At 35.4% G+C, this 12,466-nt stretch overlaps 1 protein-coding gene and 1 pseudogene across 1 annotated transcript in view; one reads left to right on the plus strand and one right to left on the minus strand.

The window, feature by feature from the left end:
• The window catches only part of IFT80 (intraflagellar transport 80), a 153,525-nt gene that overhangs the window by 89,636 nt on the left and 51,423 nt on the right, over nucleotides 1-12,466 (minus strand). The window lies entirely within an intron of this gene.
• LOC105740482 lies at nucleotides 503-1,397 on the plus strand (annotated as a pseudogene).

Below are 12,466 nucleotides of genomic sequence, written 5' to 3' on the forward strand. Positions count from 1 at the left end.
AAGATTCTTGTCTCAGCCTTACTACTCTCTCAAATAAAAAAAAATGTACACTTGAGAATTGTTAACACTGGTTACTTTCCAGCACATAAACTGAGGTGGGTAAAAAAGGTCAATCCACTGGAAAAGAAAAAAAGGACCTGGATATACAGACAGAAGCAGAGACAAAAGACACAAAGAGAACAGGTACTTTCTGTGTTCTCCTAGCACTCCAGTTCCTGTTTCCTGAGGTCTGGCTATATCCTTTCCCTGGCTTCTGGAAGACATCCCTGTATCCTTATAATCAATTCTCCTTTTTACTTAATGGTTTATTCTACTTGCATCAACTAAAGGAAAACATAGAGTAAGTTTGAAGTCATAAGATCAGCCACACTTCTCCACACTGCTTGTGTTTTTCTCACTTCTGGCATACCACTGCAGTGTTGCCTCTTCCTATATAATAACTTTATATTAAAAAACAAAGAAACAATCAACACACTAATAGTTATAAGAGGAAGCAAGCAAGATGTCAGATGCCCATGGAAAAGGTATCATAGAATTGTGGAGTTGAAAAGAGAGAGTTAATCATTTAGCTTAGACAATTTATTTTGTAGATGAGAAATGTAAAGACCCAGAAGAGGCCTTTGACTTTGTAAACTCACCTCTGGAGTCTTGACTCCAGGCTTTACAAATATGCTAATGCTACTCTTACATTAAAACAAAATAAGCAATCATACTAAACAGCACAATATAGAGAATAACAATTCAGAATGTTTTATAAAGTGTTGATATATCAAAAAATGATACATTCCTTGAGGGAAGAGACTATTTTTTTCTTTCTGTATTCTGTCAAATTGCTTAGGCATGCAGGTTATTTCCCAACAGGGAAATAAATATTTAAACTAAAAAACATGACTTGACTATAAGGACTTTTAAAAGTATCTCCTCAATGCCAACCTCACCCTTCTCTTTACTATTCCTGAATAAATATATTACATTGAAAGGATCCTCAAAAGGATAATCTTTGGCTCTTTCTGCCATCTTGGAGCCTGTGGAGGCCTGCTAGGAACAGCATGTCTAAAAGGGAAATATGCTGGAAGGCTATGGTACAAGACCATGTTTGCTTGCTCTAAGTGGGGTCTCCAGAACCAAAGGGAGTATGCAGCTCTTCTTAAAGTTGAAGGCGTTTATGCATGAGATGAAACTGACTTCTATTTGGGCAAGAGATGTGCTTATGTATATAAAACAAAGAACAACATAGTGACTCCTGGTGGCAAACCAAATAAACTAGAGTAATCCATGGAAAGATAATTTGGGCCCATGGAAACAGTACCATGGTTTGTGCCAAAATCCAAAGCAATCTTCCTGCTAAGGCCACTGGACACAGAATCTGTGTGATGCTGTACCCCTCAAGGATTTAAGCTAATGAAAAGTAAATAAAAGTGGATTTGTGTTCTTAGGGGGAAAAAAGGCATAAACTTTGGCCAAGTTCAATAAACTCAATTCATAAAATTGTACATTCACAAAATAAGTTTAAGTGGAAAAAAAATAGATGTAAAGTTTCTTACATTCATTTAGGGCACATTAACTGATGTTTAGGACCAGTTACTGCAGATGGTAAGTCATTGCAATTATTTTAGTTGAAAAGATGAACAGGGAGATGCCTTTTTATTATAATGCCTAAACGAATATTCAAAGACAGAGAAAATGAGAATCACAAAAAAAGTTATCTCTTACACAAGCAATAGCACCACCTGCTGATAAATAAAAGCAACAATGTCAGTTAATTAAAAATGAGGCCAAGTACTTTGTATATTTAGATCTTTCCCCTTGGATGCTATTGTTTAATACAGTATAATTTATTAATATATTATACAATTTATTTATAATAACTATGTTAATTTGAACATTAGTGCCCTTACAACTGGAATCAAGCATTTCTTAAAAATCAAAGGTAAAAATAAAACTTATTATGTAATACAGAAAACATTATAGTACTATGACTTTTAATTTTTATCCCAAAGGTAATTTATTTGTACCTTATTTATTTTACTTACCATCCAGTAATGTACATTTAGTTTCTATATTTGTTTTTATATTTCCTGATCATCTCATTTAAAATAATGCCATCTCCTTTGCCCAGCTTAATTTTTATAGCACTCATTACCATTTAAAATACGTTACTTTTGCTTGTTTACAGTCTCTCATCTGATGAAATAAAAACTGTCAACAACACAGAATTTATTTATTGATTTTCTTTAACAACTAGGGAAGTACCTGGCATCTAGCAGACTCTCAATAAATATTTGTAAAAGAATTGATAAATATGAAAATAAATGAACAAATTATTATGCAATGCATTTTTATACTTCCTTGAAGTAATAGCTATGTCAAAAGTTTCAAAGCTCTTGACAGATTTTACCAAATTATCCTTGAGAAAAGCTGTACCAGTTAATGTTCCCATCAATGTTCTACAAAGAGCCCCATTTTCCCATTATCTGATGAATGGGAATGGCATAACATTGTAATTTTTATTTGCATAAAACTCATTGCTAAAGAGACAACATATTTTGCATTTCTGGGGGTATGTACCCTTCTTTTGTCCTTTGCTTTTTTCCAACTCCAGAATTTCTATTACATTCCTTTTGTCTAATTTCTATCCTTTTACTGGTATTTTCTATTTATTCAGACTGTGATCTGTTTTCCTTTGGCTCTTTGAGCATATTTAAGATCACTGATTTAGTCTTTGTCCAGTCTCTTCAACAAATGGTGCTGGGAAGACGGGATATCTATATGCAGAAGAATGAAACTAGACCCCTATCTCTCACCATATGCAAAAATCAAGTCAAAATGGATTAAAGTCTTAAATCAAAGACCCAAACTATGAAACTACTAAAAGAAAGCATTGGGAAAAATCTCCAGGACGCTAGTCTGGGCAAAAATTTCTTGAGTAATACTCCACAAGTACAGGCAACCAAAGCAAAAATGGACAAATGGGATCATATCAAGTTAAAAAGCTTCTGTACAGCACAGAAGACAATCAACAAAGTGAACAGACAACTCACAGAATTGGAGAAGATATCTGCAAACTACCCATCTGACAAAGGATTAGTAACCACAATATATAAGGAAACCCAACAACTCCATAGGAAAAAAATCTAATAATATGATCAAAAATTGGGCAAAAGATCTGAATAGACATTTCTCAAAAGAAGTCATACAAATGGCAAACAGGTATATGAAAAGGTGCTCAATATCATTGAGCATCAGAGAAATGCAAATCAAAACAACAATGACATATCATCTCACTGCAGTTAAAATGGCTTATATCTAAAAGACAGGCAATAACAAAATGCTGGTAAGGATGTGGGGGAAGGGAACACTCATACACTGCTGGTGAGAATGTAAATTTGTACAACCACTCTGGAGAACAGTTTAGAGCTTTCTCAAAAAACTAAAAATAAAGCTACCATATGACCAAGCAATCCCACTGCTAGGTATATACCTAAAAGAAAAGAATCAGTATATCCAAGAGCTATCTCCATGTTTTTTGCAGCTCTGTTCACAATGGGCAAGATGTAGAAGCAACCTAAGTGTCCATCAACAGATGAATAAAGAAAATGTGGTACATATACACAATGGAGTACTATTCAGCCATAAAAATGAATGAGATCCTGTTATTTGCAATAACATGTATGGAAATCGAGATCACTATGTTAAGTGAAATAAGCCAGGTACAGAAAGACAAATATTGCATGTTCTCACTTATTTGTGAGATTTAAAAATCAAAACAACTGAACTCATGGAGATAGAGAGTAGAAGGATGACGCCTGTAATCTCAGCACTTTGGGAGGCCAAGGTGGGTGGATCACTTGAGGTCAAGAGTTCGAGACCAGCCTGACCAACATGGGTGAAATCCAGTCTCTACTAAAAAAAATACAAAACTTAGTAGCCGGGCGTGGTGGCAGGCACTTGTAATCCCAGCTACTTGGGAGGCTGAGGCGGAAGAATTGCTTGAACCCAGGAGGCAGAGGTTGCAGTGGGCCGAGATTGCTCCATTGCACTCCAGCCTTGGCGAGAGAGCAAGACTCTGTCTCCAAAAAAAAAAAAAAAAAAGAAGGATGATTATCAGATGCTCGGAAAGGTCATGGGTTGGGGGAGGAGAGGAGGTGGGAATAGTTAATAGGTATTTAAAAAATCAGAAAGAATAACTAAGATCTACTATTATTTGATAGTACAACAGAGTGACTATAGTCAATAATTTAACTGCATATTTTAAAATCACTAAAGGAGTATAATTGGATTGTTTGTAACACAAAGGATAAATGCTTGAGGGAATGGATACCCCATTCTCTGTGATATGATTATTATACATTGCATGCCTGCATCAAAACATCTCATATACACCATAAATATCTGCACCTACTGTGTATCTATAAAAATTAAAGTTAAATAAATAAAAAAATCAAATCTATAAAAGTAGAGAATAGAACAGTGGTTACCAGGTGGTGCGTAGTGGGGAATGGGGAAATGCTGATCAAAGGGTATAAAGTTTCAGTTAGGACAGGAAGTTTTCAAAATCTATTGCATAGCATGGTTAATAATAATAACAAAGTATTGTAAATTTCAAAATTGCTAAAATAGAAGATTTTCAACATTATCACTACAAAAAATGTTATGTAAGGTGATAGATATGTTAGTTTGACATAATCTTTCCACGATGTATACATATATCAAAACATCACATAGTACCTGTACCTCATAAGTATATACAATTATTATTTGTCAATTAACAATAAAACTTTGAAAAAAATAAAGTCTTTGTGTAATAAGTCCAATGCTGGGCATTCTCAGGGATGGTTTCTATTAATTTCTTTCCCTGTGAATGGGCTGTAATTTCCTGCTTCCTGTATGCCTTGTAATTTTTTGTTGAAAATTGGATGTTTTTAATATCATAATGTGATAACTCTGGAAATCAGAATCTCTCTCCAACAAGGCTTGCATTTTTGCTTGTTGAGGGCTCAGTCATCTGTCTATTTACTGACTTTTCCAAACTGTTTTTGCAGACTGCTTTTTGTGTGTGGTCACTGAAGTCTCCATTCCGTTATCTCAGTGGTCAGCCAGACAGAGCCAAAAAGAAAGAAAAAAAATACTCTCCTACTCTTTGCCAATTGGCTCTGACCTAGGCACTCCTTTAATACATAGCCAGACCACCTACAACTCTACTTTAGCTTTCACTCCTTGTTTGTTCATAAATGAAAGATATTCCAGTGATACAAGCCTCACATCCTCTGGCCTTTTCTGAGCACAGGGCATGTATGTTACATTCCAGATCCCTCAGTATATGTGAGGACCCTCCAAAGCCCTTATTCGTTGATGCCACTCTGAGAGATTTCTAAGGCGTCAAAACAAAGACAAAACTTTATGCCAGTCATTCAGGGAACTATGAAAGGTCAAAAAGTGCAATTTGTGAGAACCGCAACTTTTTGAGGACACTGTCCGTATTGTGTACCCTGCTCCACCCCCACTGCACCACCCAATACACACACACCAGCAAGCCACACCAGAATCCAGGTTACCATCATTTTAGCTACCGCCAGGCTGGGAGTGGGGGATGGTAGGCAGGTAAGCAAAAATGCCACAATGCTTTCTTCCCAAAATTTAGCAGTATATATATATTTTTTTAAATTAAGCACTCCTCTGGTTGCTAGTGGTTTTTTTCATTAGATCTCAAAGCTTGGAAAAAATTGATTGACATTTTTTGCCAGCTTAACGGCTGCTTCAGTGGAGGAACCAATTTTTAGGGCCGCCTATTCCACATTTTCTGTGACACCATACCTCTTCTGCTCATTTTTACTGAAGAAAGTTTTAAAACCTTTATTGCATCTGTGTAACTGATATAGAGTCAGAGAGGAAGGCTCACACTACACAAAATCATCTAAAGAGGAAGGAAAAGATGACTCAGATATACTATCCAACAACAATGGGTATACTTTTAGCCATACAGTTAGAGACATGGGTACACAATTTTACTTACGTGAGATCATAGAATAACATGCTATCCTATAACCCAGTCTTTTTACTAAATAACATCCCGAGTATCTTTCCAGGTGATTAAACATAATCCTTCTTCTCCATTTTTAATGAGTTGAGGGTATTGCACTTTAGGTATATAGAATAATAACCAATCAGTCTCCTGCTCATGGACATTTATTTTTACTTTTCACTATTAATACTGTGATGAAAACTGATATGCATACATCTTTGTGTACTTATACAATGATCTCTTTAAAGAAAATTCCTAGAAGAGAGATTCCTGAGTCAAGGGATATGTGCATCTGACATTTGGACATGTATCATCAAAATACCCTTCAAAAAGTCAAATTGCTCTATATTTCCACTATTACTATATAAACAAAGAAGCTCATTTCCTCCTGCTTAAGTGAAACTGAGGGTTTTAGGTCATTATTAATCTTTTTAACTTATTGGGTAAAATATATCATTTTATTTATTTACTTCTTTATTTTATATCTATTTATTAGTTAAATTGAACATCCGTTCATGTTTTTTATTGGCCATTTACATTTGTCTATGAACTATTCACGCCTTTGGGCTATTTTTCTGGATAATTTCTTGAACAATGAAATTCAAACTGGTAGCTTTCCCACTCTACTCCGCCTTGAGAATCACTGCAGTGGTTTAGCATAGCTCTGAAATGTGTGCAAAGCTGATTTTTACAAACTCATGTTCAATTATTTAAAATAAACTTTTGATATGTAAGGAATCACAATAGCAGAACAGCTGCTATTAGATCTGCCTTCTCACAGATAACACCTATGTACTCCAGACAAAATACAAAAACAAGTATTTGAACACTGGACAGCAATCAAAAGTAGGCAGACAGCCACTTTGGAAAACAATTTGGCAGGTCCTCAAAGAGTTAAACATAGGGTTACACTGGTCGTAGCAATTCTACTTCTAAGTATACACTCCAGAAAAATTAAAACATGTCCACACAAAAATAAAAACGTGTTCACACATTCATAGTGGCATTATTTCTAATAACCAAATTTTGAAACCACTAAGTGTCCATTAACTGATTAATAAACAAAATGTGTTATAAACATATGATGAAATATTATGTCTATAAAAAAGAATAAAGTACTGGATACATGGATGAATCTTGAAAACATGCTAACTGAAAGAAGCCAGTCACAAAAGGCCACATAACATTATTATTTCATTTATATGAACTGTCCAAACTTGACAAATCCATAGGAAAAAAAGTAGATTAGTGGTTGCCAGGGACTAGGAATAGAGTAGGGAAAAATAAGGATTGACAGGTAATGGGTATACAATTCCTTTTAGAGGAGAGGAAAATGTTCTAAAATTAGAGTTATGTAACGGTTGCACAACCCTATGAATATAGTAAAAAACACTTTTTTTAATTGGGTACATTTTAAATGGGTAAAATGTGTCATGGATACACAAATTGTATCCTGATAAATTTGTTTCTTTAAAAAAGCAGCCAGAAACTTGAGTCAATGGTTGAAAGAAGAGAATAGGGCTGGGCACGGTGGCTCACCCTGTAATCCCAGCACTTTGGGAGGCCGAAGCAAGTGGATCACCTGAGGTCAGGAGTTCGAGACCAGTCTGGCCAACATGGCAAAACCGTCTCTAATAAAAAATACAAAAATTAGCTGGGCACTGTGGCAGGCACTTGTAATCCCAGCTACTCTGGAGGCTGAGGCAGGAGAATCTCTTGAACCCAGGAGGCAGAGGTTGCAGTGAGCCAAGATTGCTCCACTGCACTCCAGCCTGGGTAACAGAGCTAGACTCCCTCTCAAAAAAGAAAAAAAAAAAGGAACACTGCACCTCAACTAAAAATTTGTGAAGAGCTCTCAAACACTAAATAGAAATTTGATAAATTTGTAGAAAATGCTAGGGTATAGATCATTCCTGGAGATTAGATTCTTATATATTTGATATTGAAATTCTTTCACAAAATCTGGCCCTGGATAAATACCACTTTAAGTTACAGATTATGAGAGAAACAAAAAGAAACAAGGGGCTACATTTAAGGGTAACATTTCCAGATTCAAGAAAACATGTACTTTTTAAAAGAAGCCTTGGCAAGTTTTTTTTCGAAAGAGAAAACATTGTGTGAGAAAAGCAGCTGACACAAGCTAACTTAAATTTTCAGGTCTAAATTGACACCATTAAGAGTAAGTTGGGTCAACTTACTCTAAGTTGACACCAGCAGTTACCATATCTACTTACTTGGTAAGAAGAAAAGGTGAAGAGTCTCAATAAGCAATGCCCTTCTTACCTTTCATCACACTAACCTGCTTTGACCCTCCAGACATTAGTTCTCATTACTAAGAGCAGCCTGTTCCTGTTTTTAAAATGTATTGCAACTGTAATTAAATAACTGAGTGTATAATTAATGTTTTAATATATGTCTTATGAACAAGAAAGTAAACTCTATAAAGGCAATGTCTGCTTGGGATTCTTAAAAAAGATATGCAGAGGCCGGGCATGGTGGCTCATGCCTGTAATCCTAGCACTTTGGGAGGCCAAGACAGACGGATCACTTGAGCTCAGGAGTTCAAGACCAGCCTGGGTAACACGGTGAAACCCCATCTCTACTAAAAATACAAAAAATCAGCTGGGAGTGGTGGTGGACGCCGGTAGTCCCAGCTACTTGGGAGGCTGAGGCACAAGAATCACTTGAACCCGGGAGGCAGAGATTGCAGTGAGCTGAGATAGTGCCACTGCACTCCAGCCTGGGTGACAGAGCAAGACTCTGTCTCAAAAAAAAAAAAAAAAAGATATGCAAAAAGTATTTACATACTTTTTTTTAACTCAAAATGCTCATAGCATTTATATCTTAGTGAGTAGAATTATTCCCCAATAAAGATGTATGTCACCAGGCCGGGCGCAGTGGCTTACGCCTGTAATCTCAGCACTTTGGGAGGCCAAGGCAGGTGGATCACGAGGTCAAGAGATTGAGACCATCCTGGCCAACATAGGGAAGCCCCAACTCTACTAAAAATACAAAAATTAGCTGGGCGTGGTAATGTGCGCATGTAGTCCCAGCTACTTGTGAGGCTGGGGCAGGAGAATCACTTGAATCCGGGAGATGGAAATTGCAGTGAGCCGAGATTGTGCCACTGCACTCCAGCCTGGCGACAGAGCGAGACTCTGTTTCAAAAAAAAAAAAAAAAATGTTATGTTACCTTAAAAATAGTTTCCCATATTTTAACTAATACATATTTCTAAAATAAATTGGATAGCTTCAAAAAACAACATTTCTTAAAAAGAGAAAGAAGGCTGAATTACATGATTAGAGAATCTAGGGAAAGCTAAATAAAATAAAGGATAAAGCTATTTTTTCCCTTTTCAAAAACTGTACATTTTATTTGAAAATGTACATTTTTTAAATGTACATTTTGAAAATGTAGATATGCAAAAAAGAAGAAAAATCACCTATCACCACCTATGACTAAATCACCAAACTCAAGACATAACCATTGTTGAAATTTGTTATATCATGTCAGACTATTTTTTTGTTTATTTATACAGATATATACTAATAAGATTACCCTATGCATAAAGTTTGTAACTACTTTTTTCTTGTGGTCATATATTTTAAAACATTTTCATGGTATTATAAAAGTAATTATCATTTTAATAACAATATAATAATTCATTTTAAGAATTATATTCCATAATTAAGTTAAATAATATCTTACTGTTAGAGATTTAGATTGCTTTTCATTTGTTAAATTATAAAGAATTCTCCACTAAGCATTCTTTATCTTACTATTACCTTAGGACAAATCCTAAAACTGGAATTGCTGGGTTAAAGTACATGTTTATTTCTTGGGCTTTTGATATATAGTATCAAAATATCCTCCAGAAAGATTTGAACAAATATATATATATATATATATATATATATATAGAGAGAGAGAGAGAGAGAGAGAGAGAAAGTATATATAGACATACATGAATACATAAATATGCATACATACACACACAAATAACACATTAACTCATAAAAATCTAAATATTAAGTAATTCATAAAAATCTAAATGATAACTATAAAAGGATATATTACAGGGTTAATACAAACTTTGCAAAAAGAAATGGTTGCATAAATGAACTCCAAATACTTTTGTGGAAATATACAAGGCAGAAAATGAACAAAAAAACTATTGATAATTCAATGAATGAAAGTTAAGTGTTTGAATAGTATTTACAACTAGCTACTCTGAAAGAATCAGTCTAGAACATTAAGAGATAATATCATCACACATATGATTCATATACTATCAACATTTTTGCTTCAGCAAAGTGGCAGACATAACCCAACAGTAATTTTTTTTTTTTTTTTTTTTTTGAGACAGAGTCTTGCTCTGTCACCCAGGCTGGAGTGCCGTGGTGCGATCTTGGCTCACTGCAAGCTCTGCCTCCCGGGTTCATGCCATTCTCCTGCCTCAGCCTCCCAAGTAGTTGGGACTACAGGCACCTGCCACCACGTCTGGCTAATTTTGTTTTTCTATTTTTAGTAGAGATGGGGTTTCACCATGTTAGCCAGGATGGTATTGATCTCCTGACCTCGTGATCCCCCTGCCTCGGCCTCCCAAAGTGCTGGGATTACAGGTGTGAGCCACCACGCCCGGCCCCCAATGGTAATTTTAAATGAAGAAGATGCTTAGAACAAGTCAGAAGAATAAATTACCTGAGATTTTTAAGAAATGTAATTTTTTCTATTATACTATTCTTTTTTGGTATCACCTGCTTATGGTTTACTATTTCATCTCCAAATTCAAGGTATTTTTTCTACAGTAGACTAAGCACTGCCCATTTCAGAACTTAAAAGGAATATCAAGCATCTCACTAAGTCTCCCCTCAAGTGCCCTCTGAGGACAGCCTGCATAGACAACTAGGAAACTTCCTAAAAATACCACTTCACAGAGCCTCATTCTCTGAGATTTTGATTCTCCATATTGCAAATAGTGCCCAAGAATGTGTATTTTTGCAATACCCAGGTGATGCTTAGGAATGCTGAAATTTAGGTAACTTGGTTTACTATTGTAATGATTGAACAGGGCATCACATCATGAAAGGGCATTATCCTCAGGCGAACACTCAGACAGTAAGGAATGGAAACTCAGGTAATTATTCTTGTCTCTTTCTACTTATACAGCAAGGATTTATCTCCTGAACCTGTCTATTTCTTTCCATCTCCACTGCTACTTCCCTATTATTCAGGCCAATGTCATCATTTTCTTGTATTGCAACAGCTCCTAATTAGCCATCCTGCCTCTAGTGTACCTCTACTCTAATCTGTCCTCTATGATGATCTTAGAGTATGCTTCCCCAAAAATGCCAAATCTAATAAGGTAACTATCTAAAATGGATCAGTGACTCACCATTGCCCATAAGATAAACTCCAAACTATTGTGGCCATACTAAATTTTTAATTTTTCTAATAAACTATGATTCCTCACCTTCGTTTATTCTATTCCTTCTCTCGAATCACTGTTCCTTTCACCTCAAAGCAGTATTTCCAACATTTGAATACTACCATGTTACTACACACCATCCATGGCTCTCTACCGACTAATATACTCAATTTCCAACTTCACTGTTTCAACTGTTCAAAGAAAATCTTATATTAGATGCTCAAACAGTATAACCGGAACTGCTCTGGTTGCAAGTAGTGAGAGATCAGGGGCTCAACTCCCTCACCTCTTTTCTACCCCACAGCAACCCCAAAGGAGGCTCCACACAACAGAATTAGATTTTAAAAGACTGAAATCTGGATTCTGTTGCATGGCAAACACTTTAGTCCATCTATCTTTTCTGTATTATCTCCTGGTATTATGCTAGGAAAATTTTACAGACATTGCACAAAAAGCACCATATTCTTTTGTACTTTGATTCACAAGAGGTTTCTTTTGCCTGCAACTCTCTTCCCCAACTTTGTCTCCTTGGAGAACTACTAATTCTTCAAGGCTCTGCTCTCTAGTCAATGTCCCACAGGCTGAGTTAGGCTCTTCCACACCTTTGCAGTGCTTGTATAAAAAACTTTCTGTATAGCACTTGTCATAATGTACTGTAAGTCTTATAGTCTAATTCTCCACTAGACTGTCAACAACTTGAGTAAAAGTCTTTATATCTTTTTCTTATTTATACCCCCAGTTTCTAGAACACTGTCTGATAAGTAGTATATATTTAATGTCTATTGAATAAAAGATAGATGTTAACATTTTAAATAAAACGACTAGATGCTTAATGAGGTAAACCTTTAATAAGTTTTTAAAATTTTAAAATATTTTAATCTAAATGACAAACTAAAATTATGTTTAAATTGGCTTATTAATAAATTGTTGAGTATCTACTGTGTTGCACAGATAATACAGAATTATTGAACTATCAGATTTTATAAACTAGGGAGTCAAAAATAATATACATGAA

This window comes from Nomascus leucogenys, chromosome 11, assembly GCF_006542625.1.
Source record: "Nomascus leucogenys isolate Asia chromosome 11, Asia_NLE_v1, whole genome shotgun sequence".
NCBI classification, from domain to species: domain Eukaryota; kingdom Metazoa; phylum Chordata; class Mammalia; order Primates; family Hylobatidae; genus Nomascus; species Nomascus leucogenys.